General features: G+C 36.6%; 1 long non-coding RNA gene across 1 annotated transcript in view; it reads left to right on the top strand.

The window, feature by feature from the left end:
• The window catches only part of LOC113231327, a 121,432-nt gene extending 103,529 nt beyond the window's left edge, over window positions 1-17,903 (top strand). Inside the window, exon 3 of the long non-coding RNA XR_003310554.1 lies at window positions 17,883-17,903. This is a non-coding gene — a long non-coding RNA (uncharacterized LOC113231327). The remainder of the gene's footprint in view (window positions 1-17,882) is intronic.
• The last annotated feature ends 3,484 nt before the right edge of the window (window positions 17,904-21,387 follow it).

The raw sequence follows: 21,387 nt of genomic DNA, 5'->3' as shown, positions 1-21,387 counted from the left end.
TGTGTTGTTTGAACAGGCTGAAGTCGAAACTAGGTTACCTTGTAATTTGTGTTGCTATAGTGACGACATCGGTGATGACTGAATGAGGAGATCCCGGGTTCTATTCCCGGGAGGACCAATTTAAGAAATTAACTCTCGTGCTCGTGCTACCGGAGCTGATTTCATTGCTCTGATAGTCATAGTACAGGTAGGACTCCGTCACTTGCTGAAGGTTACGCGATAAGTGCCTACCGCTGAGTGTACCGACGTCGGCACAAGTGCTCATACAAGACTTTCATGGAACGTTATTTTCACCTCCCTAAGCGCGTGCTTAGATTCCTTTTTCGTCATAGTGGGCGCCTGGTGTCATTAGGCAGTCTAAGAAGGCTGTTATAGCGTAGATATTTTCGATTTTGCATGAGAATGATATGTCTATTACGTAGTAACTATTAAGTACTCTGTGGTACAGGGAGTTCCTAGTTAGAAACTAGGTAATACGAGGGTCAAACTGAAAGTTCTTAGAACTGGCCACTTATAAACAATATAATAAAAAAATAATTCTTAAATTTGAAAATAGAACTCTTTGCCAATATTACTGAGTATATATTTCATTCATTTGTCATTTGTTTTACGATTTGGCGGCAAATTGAAAATTGTCTGTGTCACGTCAACATGAATTTAATACGAGAAAATTTTCGTGCAATGATTTTTTATGACTTTCGATGTCATTTAAGTCAACAAAAAAGTTATGATAGACTACGATGGGCCTTTCACGATGAAGCCCCATCTCGTGCGACTGTTTACAACTGGTTTAATGAGTTTAAACGTGGTCGCACTAATCTCACTGATGATTTACGTGAGGGACGGCCTTTTACGGCGACGACTGAAGATAACATCTGTGTTGTGCGGCGTATGATAGAGACTGACAAAAGAGTGACCTATCAGCAGATTCGGACAAGCTTAGGCATCGGTATGAGTCAAGTGCACAAAATCCTCCACGAACATTTAGCGGTCAGGAAGCTTTGCGCCCGGTGGATACCTCATAATTTGACTGAGGCTCAAAAACTCCATCGTGTGGATTGGTGCCGTAAAATGATTGAAAGATTTAACGGAGGTGACTCAAATGCTGTGTTCGACATACTAACAGGTGACGAAAGCTGGATTTACTGTTATGATCCTGAAACCAAAAGACAATCTGCTCAGTGGGTGTTTCCTTTCGAGGAGTTGCCAACTAAAGTGAAGAGAGATCGAAGTGCGGGAAAAAAATGGTGGCCTCGTTCTTTGGAAGGATAGGTCATTTCGCAACAATTGTGTTAGAGGATCAAAAAACAGTTTCTGCAGAATGGTACACTACCAATTGTTTGCCACTTGTCTTGGAAAAAGTTCGAGAGAAACGACCTCGCAGTAGGATCCTCCTTCACCACGACAACGCCTCGTCGCACACCGCCAAGCGAACGATCGACTATTTGGCGACATCAAACGTTGAATTATTGGGTCACCCGCCGTATAGCCCCGACCTCGCGCCTTGTGATTTTTATTTATTTTCAAAAATTAAAGAAAAACTTAAAGGAAAGCGGTTTATGAATGCTGAAGAAGCGGTGGCTGCGTATCGCGATGCCATTGAAGAGACCCCTAAGGACGAGTGGGCAAAGTGCTTTTCCCAGTGGTTCCATCGCATGCAGCGGTGTATTGACGTGAATGGACAATATTTTGAAAAGATATAATAAAACTAATAACTGGCTAATGTAATCAGTTTTTAATTTTCTAAGAACTTTCAGTTTGACCCTCGTAGATGTGGTTGAGTGATCCTCGCTGTGTTGTGTGAACGTTTGGAAGAAATGAGCAAGTGTAGTACCACGCTCAGCCGCGATGCGCCTGCCCAGTAGATCAATAATTGCATCCGCAATTTAGCCAGACGGATACGAGACACATCAATTGCCCTTCCTAAGAATTGTTGTATGACGGAGCTATTATTAATGGTAAAATAGGAAACGTCTGATAACATCGAATTAACTGTACATGTTGAAATTGAAATTCACCAGAGAAGTTTTAAGGGATGTGTGAATGGGAATCAGATTAGCGGAGTTCATGTAGTACATGGTACATTGTGTATCAAGGGCTTTAAATAAGATATTACTAACGAGAGACTATTAGAATTCAATGACTCGGGGTTAGAAATTTTTTACCACCCATGCTACTTATAACATTTTTCATCACATTTGCGAGGTAATAAAAATAATGGTAATTTATTTCTTGTATGACATTGACTTACAAATAAATGGACGACGGGTCTAATACAAAAACCACGAAAAAAATGTCCCAAGTCAACCTATTCGAAATTTAAATTGTAATGTCATCGCAGTATCGCGCTGTCAGTAGAACAAATGAAGACTAAAGCGGAGTGTCGCGCTCTGTATACGATTTTAGCGCCTTACAAGTGCGGACACTTTTTAGCGCGGACCCGACGTCCATATAATTGTAAGTCAATGTTGTATGAATAAATACCGCTTCACAACACAACAATTACGATTTTAGAAATGGCGGGTTTTTGTTTTTTCTTTTTTTTATATAAACGCATTGTCAGCTCATTCTTTCATGGATAATACAACACGAACTAAAATGTTGTAAAATGCAAAAACGCATACAGCCATGGTGGTAAAGATGTAAAATAAATAATTTCAAAACACTAAAAATGGCGCAAAATTAGAATTTACAAAATTAATTTTGCTAAAATTTTCGTATAGTTTCTTTTTTGTATATATGAAATTCTTAGGTTTTCGCGATAGTTGCACATAGAGCACAGCATATACTACATATAGGTCCCAAGGTCGCTACGTTGGGAAAGGGCTCGAAACGTTGGTATGTTTGAAAAAAAAAATTCTCGATTTAAATCCGGAAAAATAGCTTATTTTTTTTGTATATTTCTGGCTTAATATGAAATAATAAGCTTAATCTTAACGTATAAAAGAAACACAGTGCAATAAAATTTAAAAAAATCCATTCCCGGCATATCGGATTTCGGACCTTTTGTAATCATTTTCATAACAAACATTGTTGTTTTTCGATTTGTGTCACTTAATACCTGAGGGTAGGATAAGTCAGTCGTGTACAATGTAGAGTATGGCTTTACATCTTTTTCCCTGAAGACGCCTTGATTGTTAAACTATACTAATTTCAAAAAGGACATGTCGCAAAAGTTGACAGACGGACGCACTGACCCTTTTCCAACCCAACAATTTATGTAAACGAAGAGGCGTATATTTCAAAAACTGTTCTGCGAAGAATTCTAAATATACCCGTGGACATATTACAGTAACGCTAAATATGGGTTCAATTATGATAACATCGGTCATATGAATCCTTAAAATTTTTAGCGACATTGTGTTATTACCATATTATCTGGAATTAGCGAAACCAGATCTACAACCCCCTATAAGCAGTTTTTTTATATCTTATTTATTTATTTATTTTATTGTTGAAGGTGCAAACAGGTTCTATCACAATGGAATAGAAATTACATTAAATAATTACAAGCAAAAATAGTTCCCTGCTAATAAAAATACAATAGCAAAATACAGCATTAATAACACTTAACAATTAAAAGATATTGTACACACACACTCACACATGACACATTATAGAAACAATATAAGATTACGCAAGCTAGCCCTCTTTAGTAATAATAAATAAATTAGATAATACTTTCTAATACTTCGCACAGTAGCAAGAGCAGAAACGTTGTTAAAGTTACGGGTCGACCGGCAGGGACACTGGCTTCATATCAGATTTTTATAAACAAAATTACAGCCATTTGAAAAATGTATATAAAATGTATATAAATGTATATAAATATACTATACGTATTCTTTTTAGTTGATATAATAAACAAACTTTTAAAAAACAAATCAACCAACTTCAAAAACCACAAAGTCACTACACTAAAAAGTAAAAAATAACAAAATACAGATTTAATTCAAACGACAACAATACACGTTATGCTTTAAATTTAGTTTTGTCATATTTCGTTTTTCACGCAGTATTTTAATTGCATAAGGTCGTATTTCAGAACTCTACTCAATACTCAAGTCAGGACTTGCGTATTGCAGTGAGCACTGAAAATCATACTCAAGTCCTTGCCATTAGGGTCATATTTCCAGTGCTTGAAATCATACTCAAGTCTGCTCAAATCCTGACTTGAGCATTGAGTAGAGTTTTGGAATACGACCCTTAGTAATCAATAAGCTTGTTCAAACCTATTATTTACCTATTATTTTAATAAAATATTATTATTGGTATGTGCTACCGAATGATCGGTTTGAAGTTTTATCTTACTACTCAAAAAATATTGGTACTTAAATATGTACAATATCTAATTATTTATTTTTAGAGTCGGTGCCCATGTCGATCCCCTCTTCAGACTCTGACTTGGTGACAATGGGACCACCACTAGAGTGCACCATTTCAAACAAAAAAAGAATTTTGAAAATCGGTCCACAATTGACGGAGTAATTTGAAAAAATACATACAGCCAAACGTATAACCTCCTTTTTTTTTGAAGTCGGCTTAAAAAATCATTTAGTATTATGTAAAGTACCTGTGCAGGTATTTATGAAGGCTGCGGGAGTCGGCTGGATGGAAACGGCGCAGGAGAGGTCGTTGTGGCATTTTCTGGGGGCGGCCTATGTTCAGTGGCCAGCAGTATGTTATGTAGCCGTCCATAGCCAAATGATGATGAAAGTACCTATTGAATACAGCGGTTTTCTTGTAAGATTTCGAGGTAAGTTTGTATTTTTTTTCTCTCTGTTATACAGAATAAACCAAAAACCAATCGAGGTTGTACCAACATTTAAGTAAAATCAGCTTAATTGACATTATTTATAGAAAAAACTTTAGGTGTTATATCGAAAGTTACCAAAATGCAAATGCGTTAATTATTACAAGGATGGCAGAACAAGACCTATATTAACACCTAATCAATTAAATGTCTTGGTTACTTTATCACTTCTTATGATACCTGTCATACAAGAAGCCGGTAATCATGGTATTAATGTGGTTATAGTTTAGATGCATCTGCCGATACGCACTTTTAGGTTAAGATTTCATCTCTAAACAGATTAACTTAAACTATTCGTCAAGTTTTGGTTCTGGATAGAATTTACTGCTTTGAATATTCGCTCGAAGAATTTTACTGGTAGTTCGGAACTCTGGTTGGGACCAAAGTTTCGCAGGGAATGTTATCTATACTGAAAAATCTAACTCTTACTCGTATCATGAGAAACTATTTCATAAAGTGCATCTCCAACTTATGAAGGCGGCAAACAGCTCAAGATTATTTGTCCCTAGCTCTGACGAGGCTAAATCTTCGGGTGATATTCACAATCCTCGTCCACTCTCGAATGTTCCACAGGCGTGAGTTGCCCTTTAAGGCGGAAGCTATGTCCGGATAATGTCGCCCGGAGACCTAGTAGAGGATGATTTAGATATCCTCGTTTCGTTCCACCGCTTAAGTTATTAGGAACTGGAGAGACGCCGTTTGTCGGTGTCGGGAAGTGAGCGTGCCTTGCAGCGCCGCCACTAAAGAGGAGATTTGGTAGTGGACTTTAAAGTCAACGGCTTAGCGGTGGCAATCGTTAGTTGTTCAATGCGCAACGGGAAGTGAGCGTGCCTACAGCTCCGGTACCTATCTGGAAACTAAGGAGGGTACTGTGCGTCTACCCTAGGCAGCTCACCCGAGGCACTAGACTTTTGAGACCTGGATGAAGTCCGTGCAAACGGGCTCATCTGGGGTCAGAACCTGACTGAGCAGTTACCTGTATGGGTTTGCTTGTACAGGTTAGGTGTAATGAATTTCTCTTATAACTATAAATATTGATAGAGAGGGTCACTATATACAAAAGTTATGTAGAAAAGATATGCTAACTGTTCTACGGCCGTGACGTTAGCCCTTGCGGGTGCAGTCAATAGCCTAGCGCTGTCTAGTAGGCACGTGATCAAAATAGAATACTTACAGCTACATTTTCCCCAGTGAACGGAAATTCGGGTGCAAATGGTGAAATTATGAATGATGTTGGGAAGCAATAGCCCGTTTACCTCGCTTGTGCCGCGAGTTACGCAGGCTCTTTAGAGGCGTCGCGAGCGGTGCTCGATGCCCCCTAATGCTCGGTACAGATTATTTGCGTTTCTGTAGGCAAGCAAGCATAGATGACGCGCGAGAAGTTCGTGAACGGTACGCGAAAAGATTTTTAATTTTTTAATTAATCCCGATAGTTGACATTGCCGTGTATAATTATTGTGTGGCCAGTCATTTATATGTTCGAACCATTGACTACAATTATATGGACGTCGGGTTCGCGCTAAAAAGTGTCCGAACTTATAGGGCGTTAAAATCGTATACAGAGCGTCATTCACGGTTTAGTCTTCGTTTGTTCGACTGACAGCGAAGCAAGCAAAATTAGACAGTACTGCGATGACATTACAATTTAAATTCAACGTTTTAGCTTTTTCATATTCCTTTACATGTCACTACGTTTAAATAGGTTGACTTGGGACATTTTTTTCGTGGTTTTTGTATTAGACCCGCCGTCCATTTATTTGTAAGTCAATGGTTCGAACGATAATTTTGAATAGTACACGTAATTAATAAATTCTATTTAATTTTTTTAGGAATTCGTTGTAATTTTTTTTTATATAAAAAATATTATGATAGTACTTGATGTACCAACATCTTTCGACCTAAGTTGTATCGATGAAAAAATGGATTCCTTATCATGTTGTTATAATGTCATGGGATTCACATGGTATACCAAATTTAAACTCGATCGGAAAATTGGAAAGAAAATAAATATTAATTTTGCGACTGAGATCTCTACACTAACTAGGAAAAGAGGTGATCTTGAAACACTTGGACAGTTGTCAATAGCTAAGAAAAATCCCGATTAAACCATATTTCTAATAAATAAAACCACTTTGAGGGCAGACTACCCCTTTGTGAACTACGACGCCACAGACAGCCTCTCTTTTGCGACGGGAGCTTAAAATGTTTATAAAATAATGAGCGTAACAAATTAATTGCAGCAACACTGGCAAAAGTATGATGGATTTTTTGAAATTTTGTTCAAAGTTGATACGCGGTCACATTTTCACAGATTCCATTGATCCTTTGTTATGTAATACGTCTGTATAAGGCGTCTCTTTTTGTAACTAATAGCCATGGGGCATTTAGCACGTACTTACATATCATACATATGATATTTCGCTTATTTCTCTAATAAAGCTTAAATTAAAATTTATAAACCCCCGCTACAACAGTGAATGAAAAAAAGAAAGAAATATTTATTCCATGAAGCAACAACACTGGACAGATACATTTAACAATTACGCAACATGATTATAACATGGACAAAAAAATCGAAATGAAAAAGGAGGGAAAATACAATTACAAAAATACACAAACAGCAATCAAATAATTGTAACCTTAGAATTATAACGCATGGAATGATAGTTTCACATCAAACAAGTGAGGCAAAAATCAAATTCATGTAGGCTAGTTTTAGTAGTAGGTTAATTTTCGGTTTTAGTGAATATTTATATAAAAATACAAGTTGAAACGCGTTACTTCCTTGTGGAATGTGATGTTAGTATCTATTGTATGTTTGTCTGACGTATTTTTACACTCATTTACCACACATTTCGTCATTTTAAGCTAAAATTCTTGATCTGTTCGCGGTGCAAGTTGACCTTGAGCACTGAAGGCCCGCCCGCTAGTGTAGGCCCATTGGGCGCGCTTCAATTTGCCTCACTTAGCGTGTGCGGACTAGGTTTCTATGCGTTATTATTCTAAGACGGTAACAATAAACAATCAAACGATATGCCATAACGTGTGCAAGCTGTGCTGCTACGGAATCCGTCATCCACTCAGCTTGGTGTCGTCTCACTGCATGTGTGACAACGCTGATTATCAGTGGATCCGGCAACAGGAAACACATGGCATGGAACATAGTAGACGACACAGACGTGTACAATTTGATGTAATTATCGATAATAGTATAATTGTAAAATAAAAGTGTAATTGTAAACAATAGTGCAATTGTAAATAATAAAGCAACTGCAAATAATAAGGTATTGTAAATAATAACTCTATTGTAAACAATATTCAAATTGTAAATAATAACATTGTAATAATTAACATTGTGCATGCTGATTTTGATTCAAATTGGAAACGAACCGATCGGGTAGTCTCGAAATTAGATGGGTTTCCTAGCGAGAAGATGAACCTGATTTCTACTATGTCTTTATAATTTGTGACTTAAATTAACTATTGTTCCGATTAGAATTAGGCATCGAGTATATAACCAGAAATAGAGACGAAATGTCATTTAATTTGTTTGAAAACTATTCTGCCACATCATTACTGTGACAACTGCGCTCCGGTTGGCTAGCCCGAGTGCGAAATACTTGACGAGTGTCGTCAACTGTTTCGCTTTAACTCGACCAGTTAACTTAAGCTTTGCTATAATGGACGAAAACTGCAAAATCACATATTTAATATTTAATTACCGATAAAATGTGATTCCGTTTGTTTTGTAATTAGATGTTTTGCTGTTTTTCCCACACCACCGAATGAAATAGCCCCCATTGATAAAGAATATACGAAGACGTACACACAGGTCTATAGTTGGCCTGTCTATATTTCAGTGCAAACGGCAGTTGATATTTATTAGAGCTGTATCGCTAATGTACCAGGAATATATGGCGCTTATTTCGTCTCTATTTCTGGTTATATACTCGATGGAATTAGGCAATCAAAATCAACAACTCACTCATCAATCAAAATCAAAAATCAACGCCCACATCTGTACTCATCGCTATGTACATCATACATCACAGTGTACCCCAAAAAGTCAATAAAATTACAATTACAATTAATAGCATGGGATAAGGAAAGGAAGAAGAAGAAGCTTCAATATTACTCGAAAATTGACTGTGGCATTACAGTACACTTACTCAAATATTTTGTGTTCCGTAAAATATACATAATTTCATTAATAAAGAAGATATACGTAATATTAACCTTAGAACTAAATCTAAGCTCATAGTACCACGATTTCGTTTAACTAAGGCAAACAATTCTTTAATGGGCAACTGTAAACGTTTTTACAATAAGATTCCGGGGCATATATTAAGATTATCATTTCCTAAGTTTAAAAGTATTTTAATTGAAAAGTCATATTACAAAATAGAAGAGTATGTGTTAGATAAAGATGTTTGGAAAGACAACATGAGTCTCGATTCCATACAATTCAAAGTGGATCGAAACACAGCATTGAAGTTTATTTGAAAAGATCAATCCCTTAACCGCTCACGCGATGCGCTCCTCCTACCGCAAAATGGCGGCTATTTGGTTTCGCAAATTAGAAAAGCATTCAGTTTAAATACAAGTTTTTATAAATAAAAATTATTATTCTGCATTGCTAAATAAATACCCTCCGTACTACCAACACATCTCAAATAAAATGCAGTAATACACCGCAAATCCTGCACTTAAAAAGTACTAATGAAATTTTTGGTGTACTTGGACAAATATGATAATATTCCGTTTTAGTGGTTCTAACATTTACCATGAAATTACTCCTTAAAGTATAGTTTATAAACATATATATTCAGGGTAAACTTAAAAAACGCTACTTACGGTATGTTTTCAATAAATAAACACCGAAATCACCAGCCCAAACAATAACACTCACACGATTGACGTGACGTATTTTTGAAGTTGTTTATTTTTTTTTAAATGACAGACCCAGGCATTAAAAACTGTATGGTTTGCTAGAGTAGTTACCGAAATAGCAATTAATATTAGTTCTTTTACCTGTTATAACTTCGATATCCGATAAATCGCTATAAAATCATCACCGGCACCTTTAGGTGTGGTATGCGTCTGATTATTTGACTTTGACTTTGATTTAGAACAAAAGTGGTATTACATCAGGTTCCAAAACTGACATCGCACATGTGACGAACTAATGTTGATAGTTGCGCAACAAGCGGTCTAACAGGTTATCTTGATACCTAATCCGATAACATTGGGCGAGCAATGACCTGCTCGATTGGTAGCTTTATTAGAAGCTATAAATATTTGAGCTCTCATATAACTCAATGCCATACATTATTTACTATTCGAACTCTGGATTGTTTTATTTCAACGTTTCTGCGTGACCATTATTGCTTCGTGATTGTAACAGTTATTGCATTTTTAACGTTGTTTCATTGATTTTTATGTTTGTTGCCAGAAAGTGGTTATAGAAATGTTTTTTAAGAGATAAGTTTAAAAAGGTTAACATTCTTACACTAGCGTTACAATACATTTATGAAAATGTTATTTATGTTAAGAGGGAGCAGAGGAAAAATTCCTAATCTTCGATTTGATTTTAGAGGGGTATATCCACTTTAAAGTTAAAAATAAAATATTATATGAGTAACTACACGATATATTCAAGCATAGACATTAATCAGAAACATAAAACAATAAGGTCTCCTCGATAAATAAAAACCACGAAATGACCTCTAATTTTCAAATTTTTTCGATTTATCCTCGAAATGCTACAGGTTATTAGGACAAAAATTAGATAATTAATTATATTTATGCATGATCGACAACTGTCACTACGGATTTTTTTTAATCCCTTTAGTTTTAGAGTTATTCCGCTAAAACGAATTTGGTACTTTTAACGCGCAAAATTCAACATCTCCTGTCGCATGTCACGCGAACTTCAGGCATATATTTGTTTCACAAATTTGGGCGGAGCCAACGTCAAAACTTTTTTGGCATGCTCCCTCTTAAGAAGATAGCAATAGTGACAGACATAACATTGATACCATTGATACATGGAACAAAAATAAATTAACTGTTATTAACACTCGTCTTCACAAAGTCGCAAATTAATTTAAAGGGCAATGTGTACGCTTCTTTATTAAAATTCCGGTTGATATTCAAAATTTGCTACGAGGTTTAAAAGCATAGTGAAACAAAAACTTTATAATGAAGGTTATAATTATACAGACTTACTTAGATGACACCCGTGACAGTGACTAGTTTACCTCTTGCTTTCAATCTAAGATGTTTCACATAAATATTGTAAATTATAATGTATTCAAATGTATATTTACAAACAGCTACCTATCCTTATAGTTTCCGGCTCATATTTCTCAAGCGAATCTGTATTACAAATGAGCAGTAGAGTTTAATCAATATGACGACTTTAAGTGTAATTTGCTTATGCATGAAATAAAGATGATTTTAAGTTCTGGTATTTCTTATCCAAAATATCACGGTGTCCCATGACAAAAGTCTTCGACCAGTGTGATTTGTCAGTGATGACTTACGACACTGAAATATGGTCGCTCAGTATTGGCCTCATAAGAGATCTCAAGGTTACACAAAGGGCAATGGAAAAGGCTATGCTCGAAGTTTCGTTGCGAGAATGAATCAGTGATGAGGATATCCGCAAGAGAACTGCAGTAACCGACGAAGCCCAAAGAATTGCAAAACTTGAGTGGCAGTGGGCAGAGCACATTGCTCGCAGAACAGATGGCCGATGCGACCGAAGAGTTTTGTGGGTAGATTACCTACACGGTGAACTGATAACTTGATGAAGAATCCGCTGGATGCAAGCGGCGAGAGACAGGTGGTTATGGTCTTTGGGGGAGGCCTATACTGTTCAAGAGTAATGATGAATTTGAGTTTGAATATACGACGTCCGGTCAGCGTGATGGGGAAATGATGTTGTTAAAGTTGCAAGACGTAGACGGGTGAAACAGGCGCGGGATCGTGTGTGGCACTAACTATAGAAAGCCTGTACACAGCAAGATATTTGTTCGCTGAAAACTGTAGTTAACTATTAGCGCCCACTTACACGAGGAGTAAATTTTGAAAGCGGCCACCGCTGTTTCCACGTCTTCATGTACATTAATGGCGAATCTAAATTCTATTTACTAGGCAACAACATTTAAATTCCACTGAATAAGACTACCGCCCGCATGTCTGGAATGATCTATTAAGCTTATCATATAGAGCGTATTTTGCCATGACAGTTAGACGCGCCGCTCTACGACCGCGCATCGTCGTCGCGGGGTGAGCGCGTTGATATTCGTGTTGAATAAATGCGCCCTTAAGGTGTTATAGTAGGAATATTGAACCAAAACCTGGCATGCGAATATTTTCCACATGTCTTATACGTTTTTTATGCAGCCAACAGACGAGACGAACATGTCGTGCGCGTGGTGGTAAACGATATACGCTTATCCATGATAATTGCTATCAAATTCAGTTTTAAATTGCAAAGATCTGACGGACACTGCCGCTGCGCCCGTCACCCTGAGACATATATTCACAAGTCCCATGTACCTGTTATTTCTCCACTTACCCTTACATTACTGCTTGGCGGTATAAATAGGTAAGCTGGCTGTACTTTCCTGGACGAACTCTGTATGTGAAAATCTCGAAATGATGTATCATTGTATAAGTAGTTTAGTAACAGTAGAGTAAGATGTATCTTGACAATGTAAAAGTAACCTTCAAATTATTTTCCATTAAACAACCGCTATCTCTTCATTGGGGTCATAGATAGCGAGTAAATCAAACATTCTTGGCACGAACACAATACAATAGATATGTCTTCTGCTATCTATCAATTTACATTAAATAATTATGTCACTTGAGTGGTATTTGCACTGCCCTCATTGCCATAACTAACGTATCTGCATTTCGGTAACTTTCGAGATATAATAAATAATAATAATAACGCACACACTCAACATAGCCCCGAACTAGGGAAACCCTGTGTCGCGGTTGCCATGGACACACACATAGACAACCACAAATTACACTCAAACTTACGAGAGAAATAATTGTAGGCCATACAAATATTTCTCCCGGCCCGGGAATCGAACCTGGAACCTCTGCGTGGCAGTCCGGCATGGTAACCGTTCGGCCACAGAGGCAGTTAAATAATAGTGAAAGTGTTTATTTATTTAGGACAACTTACAAAACATACACAAACACTTGGTCAAAACAGTAGATATTGTGGCTCGAGTTTTTGTGGTGTTTCATTTACAAGTTGCACGGCATGCGTTTAAACATAGGGGTATTAAAAAAAAACTTAATGTATTTGACTACTTACAAATTAACTGTTTAAGTTTAATGTTTGTGTTAAATCAATCACTTTGGTAAAAATATATGGTATAACTTAGAATAATAACGCATAGAATGATAGTTTCATATCAAACGAACTGTCACAAGTGAAGCAAAAATCAAATTCATGTAGGCTAGTTTTAGTAGTAGGTTAATTTTCGGTTTTAGTGAATATTTATATAAAAATACAAGTTGAAACGCGTTACTTCCTTGTGGAATGTGATGTTAGTATCTATTTTATGTTTGTCTGACGTATTTTTACACTCATTTACCGCACATTTCGTCATTTTTAGCTAAAATTCTTGATCTGTTCGCGGTGCAAGTTGACCTTGAGCACACTCGTGTAGGCCCATTGGGCGCGCTTCAATTTGCCTCACTTAGCGTGTGCGGACTAGGTTTCTATGCGTTATTATTCTAAGTGGTATAACCTCTTTTTTAAAAAAAAAACCGTCCTCAACAGTTCGTGGAATTATGTCTATTTGCTAAGTTTTAGGGTGAGGCCACACAGCGTAATTTTGTGAGTCGTGTTTCCGTTTCTTAACTAGCGCAGTTTGCGGTCGACTGAAATTCGGTTGGAGCGCTAGACGAACGTATTTTATTCAGTTGATTTTAAGCGTTTATACGGGGCGTTTGTGTCGTAATAGTGTAATGGATCCATTAAAAATAGTCCGCATTTATGAAGCATTCGAGGACGATGTTAGAAAAGGAAAAAGAAGCTGGGTACATAAATATTTTTCAAGAATTATTAAGCCTTACTAGGCCTAAATCCATTGACTTACAATTATGTGGACGTCGGGTCCGCGCTAAAAAGTGTCCGAACTTATAGGGCGTTAAAATCGTATACAGAGCGTCATTCACCCTATAGTCTTCGTTTGTTCGACTGACAGCAAAGCAAGCAAAATTAGACAGTACTGCGATGACATTACAATTTAAATTCAATGTTTTAGCTTTTTCATATTCCTTTCATGTCACTACGTTTAAATAGGTTGACTTGGGACATTTTTTTCGTGGTTTTTGTATTAGACCCGTCGTCCATTTATTTGTAGGTCAATGCCTAAACCTAAACCTTTTATTACCAAGTCAGATACAAATATGAGACAAATCATCAGTCCAGAGGAAAGACTAATAATAACAATCAAATAAGTTGTTCAGTTATTTATATTTTAATCTCCGAACCGAACATTTTCGCAAGAAACGACTATACTCACGCGCATCCTATACCAAAGTGACCCCTTCTCTCATCCCTACCACCCGCGCCAGCCCGTCACACGATGCGACTGAACGTCAGTCGTCATTACGCCCGTGAGTCGGCAGATAACTCATTTTGCGTCGTCGTGTGAAACAAACCGTACTTTTATATGAAACCGAATGCTGCGCAAACTACACAACTCACAACTCATCAAATTACTCACACATATTGAAATCGGTTTTTGGAAAGTGCACGAAACCGGGTTGATCCCCTAGTTTGCCACCCTTAGAGGTGGAATATTTCCATTAAATTTAAACGGGACTGATACTGAGGTACCCTCTTTCCAACAAAATAAAGAATCATCAAATCCGATTCACAAATTTTTGAGTTTCTTTTAAATTACATAGCGCATAATGACTGTCACGCCAGTTGGCATGCGATCCCAAGAGCAGGTCTCTAACTACTCGTAGGGCTATGATATGTGTAGATGTGTCAACATCAAAATCTAATTAGGACATCAATTTGGAATAATACCGATACGCACTTTACTACAAGACACATACTCGCGAAGGCACGCGCACAAGCACGCTCGCACGAAAGCACGCACGCACACACACACACACACACGCCTACACACACAAACACACTTTACCTATAAGTTCTTATTACTATTCCACTTAACTTTTTTAGCAAAGCTTCTCTGAGCTGGAATTAATAAGAGGAGTCATTGACCTTAGCTTATAGGGAGGGAGCCTGGTGATTAGTCACACAGGGATATAACCCTAGTACTGACACCAGATTCTCACAATGTGCATAACAGTACAAAACTTTGTATTTTCGTCTTAAGTAAGCCTTGTGAGAGTAATAAATTATCATTCATTCATTCATTCATTCAATTGAAGAGTTATCGCGTAATATACATACAAAAAATACAGTTCAATTGAGAATCAATCCTTTTTTTTAAGTGGGATAAAAATTGAGGGTATACACTGATTACTATACGGTATTTATTTATTTATTTATTTAGGCACATCAACAAGTAATACATTATTACATTTTACAGATTAATTATATTCGAAGTCATGGTCCGATGTTATTACCCACTACAGATTACAGATATGCACAACATTGGCTATAAGCAATAACAATATTTACTTAACATTAACGCAGGCTACTAACATCGAAAATTATAAAAAGAAATAAAAAAATTGATGATAAAATTAAAGAATGAAAAAATTAAAAACACAATCAACTCAAATTTGCCAGTTTACGCACACAAAAAATGATTTAAAAAAATTTTCACGATAGAAAAAAACCGCAAACTTACCTCGAAATTTTACAAGAATAGGTACTTTATATATACCAATGTTTTTTTTTCATATCAACTAAACTAAATAGAACACGTATAGTACACAATATACATTTTTCACGTGGCATTAATTTCGTTTATAAAAAAACATGTTCTAAAATAAAGCCAGTGCCGTACTAGTTACGGCACTGGCTTTATTTTACCATCAACCAACCGTATTAGTTACGGGAAAAATTTGTAATTTATAACCCCGTAGTAAGGAGGGAAACTCTGTATCGCGGGTGCAATGGACGCACACATAGACAACCATAAATAAATGTAGGTCATAAAAAAAAAGAAAAAAACAGAAAAAATATTATAACATACATAAAAATTTAGTATTAAGTACAAATAACTATTCTTGTAAACTCTCCTCTCACACATACTCCGAAAGAGGAAGACAAAAAAAGAAAAAAGAATTAAAATTTAGTATTAAGTATTCTCAGTAAACACTTTTCTCACACATATTCCCAATACACTCGCATGTAATTCAAAAACACTATCCATACTGTCAAAGATAAAATGTAGGCCAATAGCATCCCGTCTTTGATTAGTACAGATATGGAATATATAAAACAAAAATCCCGAAGAATTGATCCCGGAACACCTGCGTGGCAGTTTGTAATTGCTGAATTTTTCTATGCGTTGTTCGATCTTCTCCCGGTTAATGCCGAAATTGAGGTTGCGACGGAATATCAGAGTCCTGCGTCGAGGCCTTTTCATGGTAGCAACACGTTGTTCACATGGTTGTTTATTGTTTACTTTTTAATGATACTTGTATGTGACGTTTGATTAAAACGACCACGTCAGCAAAAATGAAAAAAAATACAATAATAAATTTATGAACAAAATAATTATAGTGACATTATTTATATTCACAATGACTCTGCTCTCAGGACTTGTAAATTTTTTATTTATTTATTAAGTTCACTTAAATAATTCCATCGTAATAGTAGTGTACGTATAAATTTCTAATCATATTGTTATTAGTCAAAAGCGTTAGTTTTATTTTAAATTTTAGTTAAACATTATAATTTTAGTTAATTAAGTTTTAGTTAATGTTGTGTACATCTAAGTGTCAATTACATCGCTTGTATGACACGATACACTTCCGGACACATAATTTGAGCTTAAGCATGTTTGATTGATCAAAAGCTATTATGCAAGTTTTAAACTAGTATACTAAACGTCTTTTCCATAAGCCCTTGTTGGAAATTTGTATTTTCAAAACCGAGGAGAAAACTTTTTCTTCGATGATAACCTATTTTTGTATTCTAGCCCTTTACGACAAAAATGCGAGGTGGCGCGAATTAGGTATGTGTCCGGGAGTACATAATAAGTAATATTGTACACAGATGTGGGTAAACCTAACAAATAAACAAAATAAAAAAAAACATTATTAAAATTTGGTAAGTTGGATCGTGGTCGGTTATATGCATTCGACGACCTTTGCCATGAATAAGTCACGTGCAAACAGTAGGAAGCTGGTAGATTGCCTTCGCATTCTTTATTTACAATATAATCTTAAAAATTTTTACGTCTCTATCAAGAATAAACTCTGGCTTTAAAAAGAACCTTCTATTACATTTTGATGATGTCATAACTGCATATGAAAATCGATATACTTCTTTAAGTTGCCATTACACTTAATAATGCGGAATCGGTGAAAAAGACGATGATTTTTGTTTTCGCTCGAATCGCCGATGCGACACGAGTGTTTTTTTTTTGTACGATTATTGCGACCATACACATGGTAACTCTCAGAGTACAACTAAAAAAGTCAAGTTATTACTCATCATTATCAACTCATATACTCGTAAGTCCATTAATGAGTACCGGTATAGTATAATAAGTGGCAGTAAGACAACGCCGTCTGTCAATCCGTGTAGTTGTGGATGGTTACTCGTCTGCTCCTTATGGTATAAATGTCGGTATACCTCAGGGATCTGTCCCTCCGCCATTATATTCTTGCTGCACATCAATGACCTGTTGCTGATGCCCGGTGTCTTTGGGTACGCAGACGACAGCACTGTGGTGGAGCACCGCTTTGCCACTATGGCCGTAGATATAGTTAACAAAGTTAACCCTAGCAAACTTATGGACAACCTGTACAGACTTGCTGTTAAAGAAATTGCTGTTCAATGGTCGGCGTAATAACAATGTTATTATATTTTTTTCAGGTAAAACCCAGTACCATTTTCCGCGCTGCTGACTCCGCCCCGACCTTCACTGGGTAAGAGGACGACGTGATAAATTTAATGACGTCTAGTATGAAAATCTCGTGGTCGTTATTTTATTTTAATAACGGCTTTGGTTTCAACGGAATGAATATAAATAATGTTGACATTTTGTATACAGGCTTTCCTATGACTGTGGGACATACAGTGAAAATACTTTTACCTCCTAGCCCCATTTACTAACTAAAACTGCTATAAAAATATAAATATGTAATAAATATATATAAACTGCCTCCGTGGCCGAACGTGGGAGAAATATGATCTGAAGTGGTTCAGTCCCAGGTAATTATTATTCCTGTGATCACCCGGTGCGAATTATCTTGAGAATATATATGGACGAAATTCATCATTCATCATCATCAACCCATTTATACGTCTCACTACTAAGCACGGGTCTTCTCGCAGGCGAGGTTTTAAGCCATTGTCCGCTAATCTACCCAATGCGGCTTGGGAGCTTCACACGTCTTCCGAGGGTTGTGAACCTTCTTCAACGTGCAGGATCCTCGATGATTTCCTTAACCGAAAGGTTCATGATACGTTTCAAATTATATTTCGCACGTAAATTCTGAGAAAGGCAGATTTGCCTTTTGCTCGAATTCAAACCTATGGCCGGTGCTTGAGATATGGTAGATCAAACCATTACATAGAACCATAATTCACATATTTTGAGTAACAACACTATTGTAATAGCTGTGCGATTTTATCCACGTGTACACGGCCATTCGATACTATTAACAAAAATAAACATGTTACGGCTAGTCTGTTGATTATTATGGTTAGGATAAATGAGTTAAGATTTTTTTCATGATATCAAGTGATGGGACGAACAAGTCGTGCGCCTGGTGGTAAGCGACACACCTGTCCATAACAGGTGCAGTGCCACTCAGAGCTTTAAAATTCAAAGAACTGAGGGGCATTACTATTGCGCCCGTCACCCTGAGACCTAAGTTGATAAGTCACTTGTGCCTGTAATTTCACCAGCACCCTCACCCTTCACGATTTTGAAAATGTTCACATTACTGCTTGGCGGCAGAAATAGGTAAGGTGGCAGTACTTCCCAGGACAAACTCGTTCATAACGACTACTGTCTACAAAACATACCAAAATGTGTGTATGCGTAGCGTCTGGTGAAATTATATTTCGCACCCCTCATGTAAGAACGGCATAAGCGGAATTACGTCAAACATGTTTATTGCTCCACTAGATACACAATAGCAATAAACATGTTTGACGTAATTCCACTTATGCCTTCTTCCAAGAGGGGTCCATTTATATTTTTAAATTTTTAAATTTTTAATTTTTAGTTCTTTTTTTTTGTATGTATGTTACGCGATAACTCCGGTATTCGTGAACCGATTTTCATGATTCTTTTTTTGTTGGAAAGGGGCTACTTCCATAGTGGTCCCATTTCATTTTGAAGAAAATCATCCACCTCAAAGGGTGGCTGTTCACGCATGAAGATTCATTTTTATAAATAGCGCCTAACTTTAATTTAGGAGCAATTACTTTTAGCAGTTATTTAGTTAATTTTGCTATTTCTCCAATTCAAGGCGTTTTTCTCTCGATATACTTGTAGTGTCGTAGTGAGAACCTATTTTTATTATCTCCAGTATCAAGTCCTGTATAGTGGCGAACTAGGGGATATTTCAATGAAACTTAGCAAATAGACGTAATTCCACGTACTTTTGAGGTCGGTTTTTTTTAGTACTCTGTACTGAGATTATGTTGCGTTCAACTTCTATACAACCAGTGTTCCCGCAAATAAATGCGTATCACGTGATATTTGTTGTAGTCTACTATACCAAAGTCATTATTCATGTTTTGGGTTGTAATTTTAATACGCATCTAATGAAAGGTACGTTGGTTTAAATTACAACCGAACCTCAATTAACCCTCGAGAAAATGTTACATGACGACGTACTGCCCCCTTACCTATTTCTGCCGCCAAAGACTAACGTGAGCATTACTGCGTTCCGGTTTTGAAGGGTGCTGGTGACATTACAGACAAATGAGACTTGTGAACTTATGTCTATTGGTGACGGGTGCAATGCACTGCCTCTGAGCGGCACTGCAAACTGGGAACTGAAGCAAATATTTTGTTACACTCATGATTATGAATACAAAGAAAAAAATTTGTCGAGTGGGACTTGAACCCGCGGCCATGCTGCACCGTAGCGTTGCTTTAACCATCTGAGTCACTGGACCAGTTACCAAGTGGTCGAAATTCTCCTATGTGTTTTTAACCGACTTCAAAAAAAAAAAAGGAGGTTATACGTTCGGTTGTATGTATGTTTTACGTTTACGTTTTCAGACATCTCCGTCAATTGTGGACCGATTTTGAAAATTTTTTTGTTTGAAATGGTGGTGGTGGATTTCTGATGGCTGATGGGAGGATTTCCCATGAAAATCGAAGGAAATCCTCAAAATTTATAGGCATGTCCGCGTATTTGTTGAGGTACGAACTATTTTGTTATATTGTCGTATACAAACGCATAGTTTCTTACTGGTTGTTTAGTTCTTAGATTCAAATTCCTACTGACAATGAAGTTCACTCTCATGACACCTCATTCTTGCTTACTATCTTGTGTTCTATGTTTATCTCATTTAATATAAAAGTTATTATCTGTGCTCTCTTTGTTTATTTGTGTACAATGTACGCTATCGCTGCTGCGCTTCTCGTGTCCTACCTCAAGAGTATTCACCAATCCCTCCATCATTATTTAAATTATATACTATTGAGGTGGCCCCTGATGCTGTTCTGGGTTCGTTTCGGCTATCACAGAATTACTGATTATTTTCCGCAAATAAAACTCGACTTTTCACTTGACACAAAACGTAATCAACAAATCACCGTCAAATGACAACCAGAAAAGAAAATACAAAATGTACAAAGGAACAACAGTCCCATTGTCACCAAGAAATCAGAATCTGATGGAAATCGAAAAAAGTCGTTAAGCAAACTTGAAGACGGTTAGAATTATTGTTATAGATCTTTGTCAGTACAAAACTTTCCACATTCGTCGCCGCTAGTGACATCCAGTGAGTGATTTCCACAGCCGATACCTGATTTTGTGTGTTCGATCTTTGTACTCAGTCCTAAATAAAACTTGTGGAGTCATATCATGAAAACTCTCAATAAATACTTTTTTCCTTTCGGCGGGTTAAGACCACAATGAGAAATTTCAACATCTTCAAATAACCACTTCTACAAATGACCATTTCTTTAAATGCTATTTCTACAAAAGAACATGTCTTGAAATGGTTTTTACAATTCAATATGTTTCGGCTTCGAATTAGGAACATTATCACAAGTTTGACGATGGACCTTTGAGTATATATAATTAGATATCGCATATTATCGCCCTGGAGAAGAATTGAAGGAGGATTTAAAATAAAGATTTCGGAAATTTTGAATATATTATATGCTTTTATAGGTTATGTATTTTTA

This window comes from Hyposmocoma kahamanoa, unplaced genomic scaffold (assembly GCF_003589595.1).
Source record: "Hyposmocoma kahamanoa isolate Upper Pololo Valley unplaced genomic scaffold, ASM358959v1 65, whole genome shotgun sequence".
Lineage (NCBI taxonomy): Eukaryota > Metazoa > Arthropoda > Insecta > Lepidoptera > Cosmopterigidae > Hyposmocoma > Hyposmocoma kahamanoa.
Note: the sequence above shows the minus strand (reverse complement) of the source record. Positions and strands in the feature narration are given on the sequence as shown.